The sequence below is a fragment of the Oncorhynchus gorbuscha genome, linkage group LG09 (genome assembly GCF_021184085.1).
Source record: "Oncorhynchus gorbuscha isolate QuinsamMale2020 ecotype Even-year linkage group LG09, OgorEven_v1.0, whole genome shotgun sequence".
NCBI classification, from domain to species: Eukaryota; Metazoa; Chordata; class Actinopteri; order Salmoniformes; family Salmonidae; genus Oncorhynchus; species Oncorhynchus gorbuscha.
This window is the reverse complement of record NC_060181.1, coordinates 51,057,697-51,072,697: the sequence shown is the minus strand read 5'-3', so window position 1 is coordinate 51,072,697 and position 15,001 is coordinate 51,057,697.

The following is a 15,001-nucleotide window of genomic DNA, read 5'->3' as shown; positions in this document are numbered from 1 at the left end:
TGGCCCAGCGTCGTCCCGTCCGGGTTTGGCCTCTGTAGGCCGTCATTATAAATAAGAATTTGTTCTTAACTGACTTGCCTATTTAAATACATTTGAAATAAATACAAATAATAACTAATTTTCCTTTCAAAGATTCTAGTGAAAACTGTTGCTCACCTTCTTCCAACAGCGCCACCATGAGGCCAAACACAACCAAACTCTACAGGTTAGCTATACTCACATCCCTGAGCATGTGTGCCAAATTCCATGACTCTGTCAAACAGATAGATATTGTGTTCCGCTTATAGCACCACCATGTGGTTGATCTGAGTATGTTTGCATATGAGACTTGATAGTGTTTTGAAAATGTATATTAAGATTTGTTACAGTACGAGTAATCATGTCTGATTTACAGGGTTGGGTAGGTTACTTTCTAAATGTAATATGTTACAGTTACTAGTTACCTGCCCAAAAATTGTAATCAGTAACGTAACATTTGGATTACCCAAACTCAGTAACGGAATCAGATGACAGCCCGCTTGGAGTTTGCCAAAAGGCATCTGAAGGACTCAGACCATGAGAAACAAGATTCTTTGATCTGATGAAACCAAGATTGAACTATTTTGCCTGAATGCCAAATGTCATGTCTGGAGGAAACTTGGCACCATTCCTGTGGGGATGTTTTTCAACGGCAGGTACTGGGAGACTAGTCAGGATTGAGGGAAAGATAAACAGAGAAAAGTACAGAGAGATCCTTGATGAAAACCTGCTCCAGAGTTCTCAGGACCTCAGACTGGGGCGAAGGTTCACCTTCCAACAGGACAACGACCCTAAACACACAGACAAGACAACTCCGGCGTAGCTTCGGGACAATTCTCTGAATGTTGTTGAGTGGCCCAGCAGAGCCCGGAATTGAACTCTGGAGAGACCTGAAAATAGCTGTGCAGCAATGCTTCCCATCCAACCTTAGAGCTTGAGAGGATCTGCAGAGAAAAATGGGAGAAACTCCCCAAATACAGGTGTGCCAAGCTTGTAGCATCATACCCAAGATGACTCAAGGATGCAATCGCTGCTAGGTGCTTCAACAAAGTACTGAGTAAAGGGTCTGAATAATTATGTAAATATGATAGTTTTTTTTGTTATACATTTTCAAAAATATCTAATCCTGCTTTTGCTTTGTCATTTTGAGGTATAGATTGATTAGGGGGGAAAAAATCAATTTAATTCATTTTAGAATACGGCTGTAATGAGTAACTTAGTGGGCGAATCCAAACAACCTGAACACACTTAACAGGATAGAGGGATAAGGGATAGAGAGAGTTTTGTTGATGCTGAGAACGGAAGGTGTACGTTTTTAAATTATATTATTAAAATCATTAAATTAACATTATTAAAATGTTATCTGAACGTTACAAGTTTTCCTGTGGTTTTCTTAACATTCTGAGAAAGTATAACTTATCCTACAGGTTAATGTTTTCTCATGGTTCTATTTAAAACCATGTTCTCAAATTGTTTAGAGAGTGTTAAGAAAACTTTACATCGTGTTGCAGTTACTGCCAGCATCCAGCAATTTTGCACAGCCATTGAAGAGAAGTGGGACAACATTCCATAGGCCACAATCAACAGCCTAATCAACTATGCAAAGAAGTCGCGCTGTATGAGGCAAATGGTTGTCACACCAGATACTGACTGATTCACGCCCCTACCTTTTTTTAAAAGATATCTGTGACCAACAGATGTATATCTGTTTTCCTAGTCATATGAAATCCATAAATTAAGACATTATTTATTTCAATTGACTTATTTCCTAAGATTAACTGTGACAGTAAAATCTTTGAAATTGTTGCATGTTGCATCTATATATATTTTATCAACTGAAATAAACCACCCACATGGCAGCTTCTTGTCAATGCTGCAAGCTATCTGACCGTTCGGAATTGGAACAATTAATGGCTTCTGCTCCATTGATGTGCATGCATCATCCCCCCCCCTCTTCACTGGAGCAGAGTATGACAGCCACAGTAGGGGTAGATACTTTGGTTTAGAGAGAACGAGAACAAGATCACTGCAAAAAAACAATAGAAAAAACAAACAAGATCACTGCACTCAAATACGACTCAAATACCCCCTCTACCAAAGGTCCCAAAACTTGACTGGATCACTGAATTGTTTGCAGAAATGTATTAAGTCAGGGTATTGTGCCATGATAATCAAAAACCCATCCATAAGACTATCCAGCAGATGGCAGTGTTCTTCTGTGTCAGACTGTAGGCTCGTACAGCTGTAGGCTCGTACAGTTCACATCCTGTTCCTGTTAGAATTTATTCATGATAATACATAGCTAATGTATCTACATAGAGGTGGTGCTGGACTATAAATCAATTAATATTTTCCTCCTCAAACCTGACCTAACAATTGACTTAAAATCCTGTAGGAAAGCCAATAATACACACGCAAGGCTACAAGTTCAAGAGGATATTAGTATTTGTTAGGTGATGTGTCTATGGACACTTTCTGTAGTTTTTGGAAACATTTTTACGAGAGTCACTGATTCCACAGGGGGAAAGTTATAAAATAAATATGGCTATATTTAAGCAAGAAAAATGTACTGGATCAAAAGAAACTACATGCACAGCTTTATTCTTAGAGAATGTCTTTTGTATTGGACATTTACTTTATGTTGCATTGTGTATTGATGGTGAAGAGGAGGTATTAATAAGCAATGGTTTTTGATGACAGCTTTTGATGACAACATATTGCGTCCTAACACGAATAGTCCAGATACGTCAGTAACTGCACAAGAGGGGGCACAAAGTATGTGACGATGTCTTGGGGTTGGTCTGGAAGTTATACAATTTTGCATGCTTCAAACACCTGAAACAGCCTTTTCCTGCAATCTAGAGCCATAATCGGTATGCTTAATTCTATGTAAAAAATGTATATATTTTTCTGCATATATAAGCATACCTCTTGAGCTGTCTGTTTTCTGACTGGTGCTTAATTTTTTAAAGAAACGTAACATGCTTCTCTGCTAAGAGTCTGGGTAAAATTATAAAGGAATGTGAGTCTTATTCAGTACATTTAATTATTGCTAAACTTGCCAACAGGCATGCCAGCTAAGAAAACACTTCAATAAATTAGGAATACAAAGTATATTGAAAGCAGGTGCTTCCACACATGGATCCTGATTCAATTAAGCAATGCACATCCCATCGTGCTTCGTGTCAAGTATAAAAATGGTGGGCAGGCCATTATTTTAGGTACCATGGCTATGCCCCCATAGGATGACAATGCCCCCATCCGCAGGGCACAGGTGGCCACTGAAATGGTTTGATGAGCATGAACACGATGTAAGACATATGCCATGGTGATCTTAATAACCAAATCTTAACCAAATTCAACACTTATGGGAGATTCTAGAGCAGCGCATGAGACAGGGTTTTCCACCACCATCAACAAAACAATATTGTGAAGAAATAGTGTCGCATCCCTCCAACAGAGTTACAGACACTTGTAGAATAAATGCCAAGGCACATTGAAGCTGTTCTGGCTTGTGGTGACCCAATGCCCTATTATGGCATTTTATGTTAGTGTTTCCTTTATTTTGGCAGTTACCTGTAGCCAGTGGGGATTTTAGCGTGTACATTTTGGTAGGGCAAACTAAAACATATTTTTTAGGATGCATTCCAGCAAAGCCACAACACAACACTAAACAATACATTAATTGCACTATAACGGTAACAAACGGTGGCCACAAACTGTCAGGGCCTACATAAAGCTGTCCCAACAGCAGATATTTATTTTCAGTAGCATGGAGTGAATCCTTACCACCGCTACACCTGGCTATCAGCAGAGCCTTGTCTGGCAGCAAAACAGTTCAATTCAGCCTATTTTACTGGCTTTTAAAAAACATTGTTTATATGGCTGACTTGCTTAAACAAATGTGTTTTCTACTTACAAGATTTACAAACTATGGCACAGGGGAACGATAAGATGAACGATAAGAGTACGTTAGCTCAGTTGGTAGAGCATGGCGCTTGTAACGCCAGGGTAGTGGGTTCAATCCCCGGGACCACCCATACGTAGAATGTATGCACACATGACTGTAAGTCGCTTTGGATTAAAGCGTCTGCTAAATGGCATATATTATTATATATAGGACGGACATAGTCAATATAACTATTTGTTAAGCACGTTTGAAATGTACAGCGACAGAATTCAGAACATGGGCCATTCTTACAGTATTCTCTCTGTTCAGAAAGTCAGAACTGTAGGATAAATAAATGGGGCATATAAGCAGACAATGAAAGCTCTTTATTTATTTATTTATTTAATTAGGCACGTCAGTTAAGAACAAATTCTTATTTACAATGACAGCCTACCAAAAGGAAAAAGGCCTCCTGCGGGGACGGGGGGCTGGGATTAAAATATATATATATATATATAAATATAGAACAAAACACACATTACGACAAGAGAGACAACATAACACTACATAAAGAGAGACCTAAGACAACAACATAGCAAGGCAGAAACACATGACAACACAGTATGTTAGCATCACAACAAGGTTATTCAATGATTACATTTCTCTAAAACTGGCTATAGGCTACATATGGACCACCAAGTCAGAACAGTAGGCTAAGTTATGAGGGAAAAGGGACCAAATTATTAGTGTGAGGCACATGAGCTACTTACAGCTTACTACACAACCTACACCTAGTATTACTTTCTTAGGTACAGTATACATATCCCCCTGGCATATTACAGAATTTATGCAGCAGCATACTAGACATTTTTGGACTCACTTTGTTGTGCTGTGATCACTTGAATAGGAAGGTGGCGGCGCGGCAGTCCTTTTGGGCAAATCAAACATTGTCATCAAAGTCTGGAATTCTCTGGATTTAGGGTGCTTTAAATACAACTGGGAACTCAAAAAAGAAGGTTGAATCATGACTTCAAGAATCTTTAAGTTACAGCTCTAGAAAAATGCCTGAGTTCCCGACTTGGAATTCCAAGTTGGATGACCGTTCAAAACGTATTTTCCAAGTCGGAGCTCGTTTTTCTCTGAGTTCCCAGTTGTCTTATACCTCACTGAAGTCAGAGATTTCCCAGTTCCGAGTTTCCAGTTCTTTTGAACGCGACAGAAGTCATCCCTCTCTGCATCCTTTGACTCTCTATGTCCCCTATCCTCCAGGCCGGCTCGGTCCTCCCCTCCCGCTCCGTGGCTCGATGACTCATTGCGAGCTCACAGAAAAGGGCTCCGGGCAGCCGAGCGGAAATGGAGGAAAACTCGCCTCCCTGCGGACCTGGCATCCTTTCACTCCCTCCTCTCTACATTTTCCTCCTCTGTCTCTGCTGCTAAAGCCACTTTCTACCACGCTAAATTCCAAGCATCTGCCTCTAACCCTAGGAAGCTCTTTGCCACCTTCTCCTCCCTCCTGAATCCTCCTCCCCCCCCCCTCCTCCCTCTCTGCAGACGACTTCGTCAACCATTTTGAAAAGAAGGTCGACGACATCTGATCCTTGTTTGCTAAGTCAAACGACACCGCTGGTTCTGCTCACACTGCCCTACCCTGTGCTCTGACCTCTTTCTCCCCTCTCTCTCCAGATGAAATCTCGCGTCTTGTGATGGCCGGCCGCCCAACAACCTGCCCGCTTGACCCTATCCCCTCCCCTCTTCTCCAGACCATTTCCGGAGACCTCCTCCCTTACCTCACCTCGCTCATCAACTCATCACTGACCGCTGGCTACGTCCCTTCCGTCTTCAAGAGAGCGAGAGTTGCACCATTTCTGAAAAAACCTACACTCGATCCCTCCGATGTCAACAATTACAGACCAGTATCCCTTCTTTCTTTTCTCTCCAAAACTCTTGAACGTGCCGTCCTTGGCCAGCTCTCCCGCTATCTCTCTCTGAATGACCTTCTTGATCCAAATCAGTCAGGTTTCAAGACTAGTCATTCAACTGAGACTGCTCTCCTCTGTATCACGGAGGCGCTCCGCACTGCTAAAGCTAACTCTCTCTCCTCTGCTCTCATCCTTCTAGATCTATTGGCTGCCTTCGATACTGTGAACCATCAGATCCTCCTCTCCACCCTCTCCGAGTTGGGCATCTCCGGCGCGGCTCACGCTTGGATTGCGTCCTACCTGACAGGTCGCTCCTACCAGGTGGCGTGGCGAGAATCTGTCTCCTCACCACGCGCTCTCACCACTGGTGTCCCCCAGGGCTCTGTTCTAGGCCCTCTCCTATTCTCGCTATACACCAAGTCACTTGGCTCTGTCATAACCTCACATGGTCTCTCCTATCATTGCTATGCAGACGACACACAACTAATCTTCTCCTTTCCCCCTTCTGACGACCAGGTGGCGAATCGCATCTCTGCATGTCTGGCAGACATATCAGTGTGGATGACGGATCACCACCTCAAGCTGAACCTCGGCAAGACGGAGCTGCTCTTCCTCCCGGGGAAGGACTGCCCATTCCATGATCTCGCCATCACGGTTGACAACTCCATTGTGTCCTCCTCCCAGAGCGCTAAGAACCTTGGTGTGATCCTGGACAACACCCTGTCGTTCTCAACCAACATCAAGGCGGTGGCCCGTTCCTGTAGGTTCATGCTCTACAACATCCGCAGAGTACGACCCTGCCTCACACAGGAAGCGGCGCAGGTCCTAATCCAGGCACTTGTCATCTCCTGTCTGGATTACTGCAACTCGCTGTTGGCTGGGCTCCCTGCCTGTGCCATTAAACCCCTTCAACTCATCCAGAACGCCGCAGCCCGTCTGGTGTTCAACCTTCCCAAGTTCTCTCACGTCACCCCGCTCCTCCGTTCTCTCCACTGGCTTCCAGTTGAAGCTCGCATCCGCTACAAGACCATGGTGCTTGCCTACGGAGCTGTGAGGGGAACGGCACCTCAGTACCTCCAGGCTCTGATCAGGCCCTACACCCAAACAAGGGCACTGCGTTCATCCACCTCTGGCCTGCTCGCCTCCCTACCACTGAGGAAGTACAGCTCCCGCTCAGCCCAGTCAAAACTGTTCGCTGCTCTGGCCCCCCAATGGTGGAACAAACTCCCTCACGACGCCAGGACAGCGGAGTCAATCACCACCTTCCGGAGACACCTGAAACCCCACCTCTTTAAGGAATACCTAGGATAGGATAAGTATTCCCTCTCCCCCCCCCCCTTTAAGATTTAGATGCACTATTGTAGAGTGACTGTTCCACTGGATGTCATAAGGTGAATGCACCAATTTGTAAGTCGCTCTGGATAAGAGCGTCTGCTAAATGACTTAAATGTAAAATGTAATACTGGATTGACTGCATAGGCAAAGTATTCAACCTTTTCTTGCCCATGGTGTTGCATGTGAATATTTATCCTTTTAAGCTTGGAAAAGAAACCCTTAAACCCAGATTTGGACCAAACACCCACTGCACTGAAAAGCAGGCTAGTAATTGCTTTGCAACGCTTGCAGGTAGCCACTGATTCCTTCCAACTCACTCATTGCCAAATTTGCGAATTTCTAACTTGTTGTGTAATGTTTATGTCCAATGGCCGACGAACATCGATATGTTTTATCTTCATATGACAAGGATCGAAACGGATTTGCCAGTAGATTGTCGACTTGATTCATGATGATTACTGCCAACGATGGCGCAACTAGAGAACATTACCAACCCCTACGCTCCATATTTTCTCCTGGCTCCCCCACCACCACAGAAAGCACTGAGCTAGGCTGTTTGTATGCAGATTTATTAAATCAATTATTATATATATTTTTTACATTGTTTGAAAACTGATATGTAACACGTACTAATGCCAAAATAACGGGCTAAACAGGTGTCGCTAAAAACAGAATGACAGGTCGCCACTGCCTGTAGTTCAACGAGCTAGCTACTATAACTTGATTGACAGCCTGAAATGGCTTCCTGGTACCTACAGTGAATTCGGAAAGTATTCAGACCCCTTGACTTTTCCACATTTTGTGATGTTACCACTGAGATCTGTATGGGATGAATGTAAGACATGTTAGAGATAGAGCATCTAATTGTTCGTATCACATTGAAATCTTTAAGTACTACTCTCATTTATCTAGTAGCTGAGACTGAGAAAAGAGACATGTGTGAGAGAGTTCAGAGAACTCATACAGTGATCACTGTGAGACAGATCCATGTCTACTTCTCAGGACTGACAATTGAGATGTATGAGAAAATGCACAGCATCTCACTTTAGTATTGACTAGTGCTCTTTTTGTCTAGGAGATGGACAGAGGTTATAAAGGAGCTCTCATCTTGGATTTAGCTTTCCTATGGGATGTGACCAATAACATTTGATTTGATACACTACCATTCAAAAGTTTGGGTTCACTTAGAAAGCACATGTTTTGTCCATTAAAATAACATCAAATTGATCAGAAATACAGTGTAAGCATTGTAAATGTTGTAAATGACAACTGTAGCTGGAAACGGCAGATTTTTTATGGAATATCTACAAAGGCGTACAGAGGCCCATTATCAGCAAACATCACTCCTGTGTTCCAATGGCACGTTGTGTTAGCTAATCCAAGTTTATAATTTTAAAAGGCTAATTGATCATTAGAAAAACCTTTTGCTATTGTGTTAAAGAAGCAATAAAACTGTCCTTCTTTAGACTAGTTGAGTATCTGGAGCGTCAGCATTTGTGGATTCGATTACAGGCTCAAATAACTTTTTTCTGAAACTCATCAGTCTTTACTTGTTCTGTGAAATGAAGGCTATTTCATGCTGGAAATTGCCAAGATACTGAAAATCTGGTACAACGCTGTGTACTACGCCCTTCACAGAACAGCGCAACCTGGCTCTAATCACAATAGAATGAGGAGTGGAAGGCCACGATGCACAACTGAGCAAGAGGACAAGTACATTAGTGTCTAGTTTGAGAAACAGACGCCTCACAAGTCCTCAACTGGCAGCTTCATTAAATAGTACCCGCAATCACCAGTCTCAATGTCAACAAGGAAGAGGCGACTCCGGGATGCTGGCCTTCTAGGCAGAGTTGCAAAGAAAAAGCCATGTGTCAGACTGGCCAATAAAAATAAAAGATTACAAACACTGGACAGAGGAACTCTGCCTAGAAGGCCAGCATCCCGGAGTCCCCTCTTCACTGTTGACATTGAGACTGGTGTTTTGCCTGAGTGAAATTTCACCTTACAGTGAAATGCTTACTTACAAGCTCTTAACCAATAATGCGGATAAGAAAAATCCCCCCCAAAAAAATTAACCAATATTTAAAGAGCACCAGTAAAGTAAAAATAGCGAGGCTATATACAGGGGGTATCGGCTGTAACATAAAATGTGGAAAATGTCAAGGGGTCTGAATACTTTCCGAATGAACTGTACATGCATACACACAGGGTGGTTTGATCCCTGAATGGTGATTGGCTGAAAGCTGTGCTATATCAGACCATATACCATGGGTATTTTTTTATACTGTTCTAATTACATTGGTCACCTGTTTATAATAGCAATAATAGCAACCCTAAGGGGTTTGTGGTATATGGCAAATATACCATGGCTATTGGCTGTATCCAGGCACTCTGCGTTGCGTCATGCTTAAGAACAGCCCTTAGCCGTGGTATATTGGCCATATACCACACCTCCTCGGGCCTTATTGTTTAAGCAGTTCCCTAAGGTGCAATACACATGAAGGCCAGTAGATGGGGAACTAGTCCCACTATTGACTGTGGGATCACTGGGGTGACCCTCTGTGAAATTTGGAATGGCTTTCACCTGTGACAAAATATGTGAGGGTCAGACTTGGCCATTGTATGTGAATGGGCTCATGTTCTGTTGAAAACAGATGTGGGCAGTAGTCCCAAGTTTTTATATAGGTGTTTGTTTCATTGATATTTGTGCCTCCAAACACTGGTACATTATTCTCAAGAACTGGGGGATTCACTATCTGGTGTTGGATATCTTGTCTATTATAGTTTACAGTGCTTTTCACAACAAGAAACAAAGAAATTCAACATTTTATATATTTTTTTAAGCTTTATGGCATATTTTCACTCATAAGTGTCTCAATGTTTTTGTTGTTGTTGACATTATAGTTATTGTAGCTAACAGTTTGCTGAATCCATAGACATAAAATACTTGATGTTGCCTATTATAGAAATGTCTGTAGAAGCCAAAATGTCAAGGTAGTGAAAAAAAAGCAATCACACAACATAAATCAAGCTCATCGGGATGTCAAGTGAATGATTTCCATACCATAAATACAGTATGGCCAGGTCTCTCTGGTCTATGTAGAGGTCATGGTCTGCGTCGAGCTCCCAGAACTTCTAGTAGATGACATAGAAATACGAGAAGAACTCAGCTGGTTCACATACTCTTCCTGCTGCTGCTCTAGCAGGGACACATTCGGTTGGACTAATCAATTCAACAACCAACCAGCCAGCCAACCAACCAACCAGCCAAACAATCAATTAACCAATCAATTAATAGTCACTTATTTAGCACTTTTCACTATACAGTGACGAGGAAAACGTCCCTTGATGGGAAAAAACCATGGGAGGAACCAGACTCCAAACAGCCTCTCCTCATCTGACAAATTATCCGTTCCACCTCAGAACTTCCTTCCTACCTGGAGAAATCTGTATTTCCTGAGCTCCGAACAGCTGATCCTGCCTGTCCATGACCTGTTGACATTGTAGAATATCCTCTGGACAACCTGCAAGGTACATAACACAATGATTTAACAACAGACAGCCTGCGTACACAACAGACAGCATTAATAGCCTCCATTATACTCAAAAGTCCACTTCAACTCATCCTCACACACCCAAAAAATAAAGATTATGTGACACCAATGCTTCAGAGTCACTCACACAATCCAATTAAGACAGAACACATTTTACATGATATTTAAAACTTGTTGAGGATAGGTGGCAGTATTTTCACTTTGGATGAATTGCGTGCCCATAGTGAACTGCATCAAACTCTATCCTAGATTGCTAATATATGCATATTATTACTACTATTGGATAGAAAACACTCTGAAGTTTCTAAAACTGTTTGAATTCTGTATGTGAGTATAACAGAACTCATAGGGCAGGCAATCTTCCAAACAAGAAGTGAAATTCTGAAAGTTGGGGCAACTTTGACGTCATCGCCCCCTCCTTTCCCAACAAGATATGGATCAGGAAATACTTCCTACGCCTTCCACTAGATGTCCTCATTCAGTAGAAAGTGTAATGGAGCATTTGCTGTGAACTTTGATCTAATGGGAGGGAAAATAGTCAGTGTCCCGACAGAATGCCATTTTCCTGTGGCGCATTTCTCTGTGGGTGCTACGGCTGTTCCATTCGGCTCCAGATGAAAACGTATGATCCAGTTGGAACGTTATTGGATATATATTTTATTTATTTTACCTTTATTTAACCAGGCAAGTCAGTTAAGAACACATTCTTATTTTCAATGACGGCCTGGGAACAGTGGGTTAACTGCCTGTTCAGGGGCAGAACGACAGATTTGTACCTTGTCAGCTCGGGGGTTTGAACTCACAACCTTCCGGTTACTAGTCCAACGCTCTAACCACTAGGCTACGCTGCCGTAAATACATTCATATGATAATAACATCCTGAAGATTGATTCTCTACCTAGTTTGGCCAGTTTATTCGACCTGGAATATTTCTTTTGGAAGTTTTTGTGCGAGTTATCTTGGACCAGCAGTCAGTTTTTGGGCAAGTGAGCTGAAAGTGATAGCAAATGCAGCTACTTGGACACTAGTATTGGACATTATGGAACAAAACAACGATTTACTGTGGAACTAGGACTCCTTGCACTACATTCTGATGAAAGATCATCAAAGGTAAGGGAATATTTATGTTGTAATTTCGTATTTCTGTTGACTCCAACATGGAGGTTACGTCTGAGCGCCGTCTCAGATTATTGCAATGTTAGGCTTTTTCCGTAACGTTTAAAACAAATCTGACAGCGGTTGCATTAGGAACCAGTGTATCTTTAATTATATGTAGAACATGTATCTTTAGTCAAAGTTCATGATGAGTATTTCTGTTATCTGGCGTAGCTTTCTATAATTCCTCCGGATATTTTGGAGGAATTTCTGAACATGGCGTCAATGTAAACCGACATTTGTGGATATAAAAATGCATATTATTGAACAAAACATAAATGTACAGTGTAACATGTCATATGACTGTCATCTGATGAAGATTTTCAAGAGGTTAGTGATTCATTTAATTTCTAATCCTTTAATTTCTAATTGTGATTTTCTTTGGCTGCGTTTTTTATTTGGTTTGGTGGTGGTCTAACATAAATATATGTTGTGTTTTCGCTGTAAAACACTTAAAAAATCTGACATGATGGGTAGATGAACAAGGTGTTTATCTTTCATTTGAGGTATTGGACTTGTTAATGTGTGAAAGTTAAATATTTCTAAAGAATATTTTTGAATTCCCTGCGCCACCTTTTCAGCCCCAACAGGTTTAACAAAACACTTTAATTAACCTCTTTAGACAAACTTAGTGGTATTTTGGTGTGGTATGTATGTTGACTTTCTGTGATGATGTAGCGTGAGTGAAAGTCAGTCGTCTCCTTCAAGAAGGCCAGGCATGTGTGAGAGTTCACCACATCCTGAACAACACACACACAGGATGTTAACAACAATCTGTGCAGCAGCCATTTGATGATTGGAAAGAGATATCTATTGCAAAACACCAGGGAGGGATGTATTTTCTGTTGGTCGAGATTGACAGTCTTTACTGCGGTGTTGAAAACGCAAACCATGATATTGAAGTGCCCGAAATCAGTATGCTTTGTCTGTCGTAGTCGGCAAACCCTCAACCTTCTTGCCCGTGTGGCATCGACAGTGCCACAAAAGCATGCTGAAGTGGAAAAGTTTATACCCACGTTTATAAACACAGGGTTGCTGCAGTTATTCTAATTTATGGTCATAAACATTATGGAAGGTCATATGATTTTTTTTATGTTGACAAAACATTCAGCACTCCCTCTCCAATGTTCACCAGAGGAATGTATTTTGTTTCAATAGACCTTTTCCCGCTGAAACTCTAACACGTTCTAAAGTGAATACTGGAACAATATGTCTAATATAGAACGTGAGGAATGGCAGAGGCGATCTATAGAACACTAATGTCATTTAGTTGGTTATTTTGTGATGTCATTAAAAATTATATAAAGGAAATACTGTAACTTGGAAAGTATGCCCACTACACACATGAATCCTATGCTTTGTGCATGAAATATGACAAATTATGAGTGCTTTTGTTAAGAGAGGGATGTCATTTTAGGAGCCATAAGATAATTGTTTTACATAAACTTAGAAAAGTGGCAAGTCACACCCCTGTGTGAGGTCAGAAAGCGTGTCAGCCCGACTGAACAAATTAATTAACATGTCAGCCCAGAGACTTAGAGCTGCAGCTTACATTTAAAGGGGTCTGAACTCTGAATCTCAACCATTCTACTACTATATTAAAACCATCGTATTATGCTACTCTCATCACCCCACTGGGAACCATCGATACGGCTGGCTAGCCTATCTTCAGGAGCGAATGGAAGGAAAATCAACTCTGTAGTTCTGTTCAGGACTACATGACAAGTCACCGGATAGCGGACAACTACAGAGGAGAACAACAGTAGAAGACTTGTTGGAAACATTTTTGGACAATCAGAGCCTAACAAGCGTGCCACGAAAAGGCCCAACCCCCTTTCCAAGGCAGCTGGGTTCCGAGAGTGATACATGGCGAACCAAGGCATTTCACGTAAATACATTCATAATTTCTAAATCCAAGCGGGCGGTGGTTGTGTGCAAAGTATAGGAGTACTGTAAGTGAGAGGAGTTTAAATGTACCAACGTTAAGTGTCTCTGTCCCTCTCCACCTCTCCATGTCTTTTGTAGCAAGCAGCCATATTGTTGTCAGTCAGCTAAAGACCTGTTTTTAATTAATTAAGGTGTGTATGTTTATTCTGTGGTACCATTTAATTAGCTAGTAAATACAGTATATAATTAAACCAATTTGTGTTGTACTGAATCATAAGTAAGGCTCTGTTTGTTTGCAGATGCAAGGAGGTTACGACTGTTCAGAAGGATGATATGATATGAGGTTATGATTGATAAGTTGACTATTTATAGATGTGATAAGTAGAGACCTTTTAGAGTTTAATTCGGGAGATGGCAACTCTAAAGAACCACTCTCGCAGTGCCCTAGATTCTAATGAGTTACTTGTTACATTATTCATTTAAATCGGGTAACAGTTAAACAGTTAGTTGATTAGATAAATAACAGTCCTCAGGTTAATGGTCAAGTCAAGTCACGACACTGGACCCCCTCTCTGCTGGAGGAGTAAAGGATACTAAATGTTGATCTAAATGCGAAGGGGGCAGTGAAATCAAAACAGCTTCATTTTGGGGCGGATGGCAGTGCGCCGCCCTTGACCCTTCCCATGAGAAATTAAATTATAGAAAAACCCATAAATCACCAGGTGTGAGGAAACGGCCCAGGACAGTCACATCTACTTGGCGCCAAACCCTTCTTCATTCATCACAACGGTCAGAGCCCATTCGCTCGGCACGCAATACAAATTAAAAGGCGGATGCCAGAAGGCATCTCCTCCTGGTATGCTAACGAGTATTTTGCCGAGACCCTGACGGTTCTGCCAGAAGGAATATGAATCAGCTGAATGTGGGACACATACGCTACACACCAGACAGGCTATACAAATGGCCAGCACAGTAATACTCACTCAGGGATGTGATCGGCACAATTTCTTTTTTAATCAAGGGGATAAAATACACAATGAAGTTGTTTCTTCTCTGAAGGAAGTTTGGAAATCTTACATTTATAATACTACAGAAAACCTTCTCCGGGTTACTGTTCACACATGCCTCATTAATTGTTAGGGTGAAATGTATCTTCGTTCTGAAAGATTGGGGTAATGAGTCCATTATTTCAGATGTCAGGGAAATAACCTACACTCAGGATCAAATTAAACAGTTTTAATATA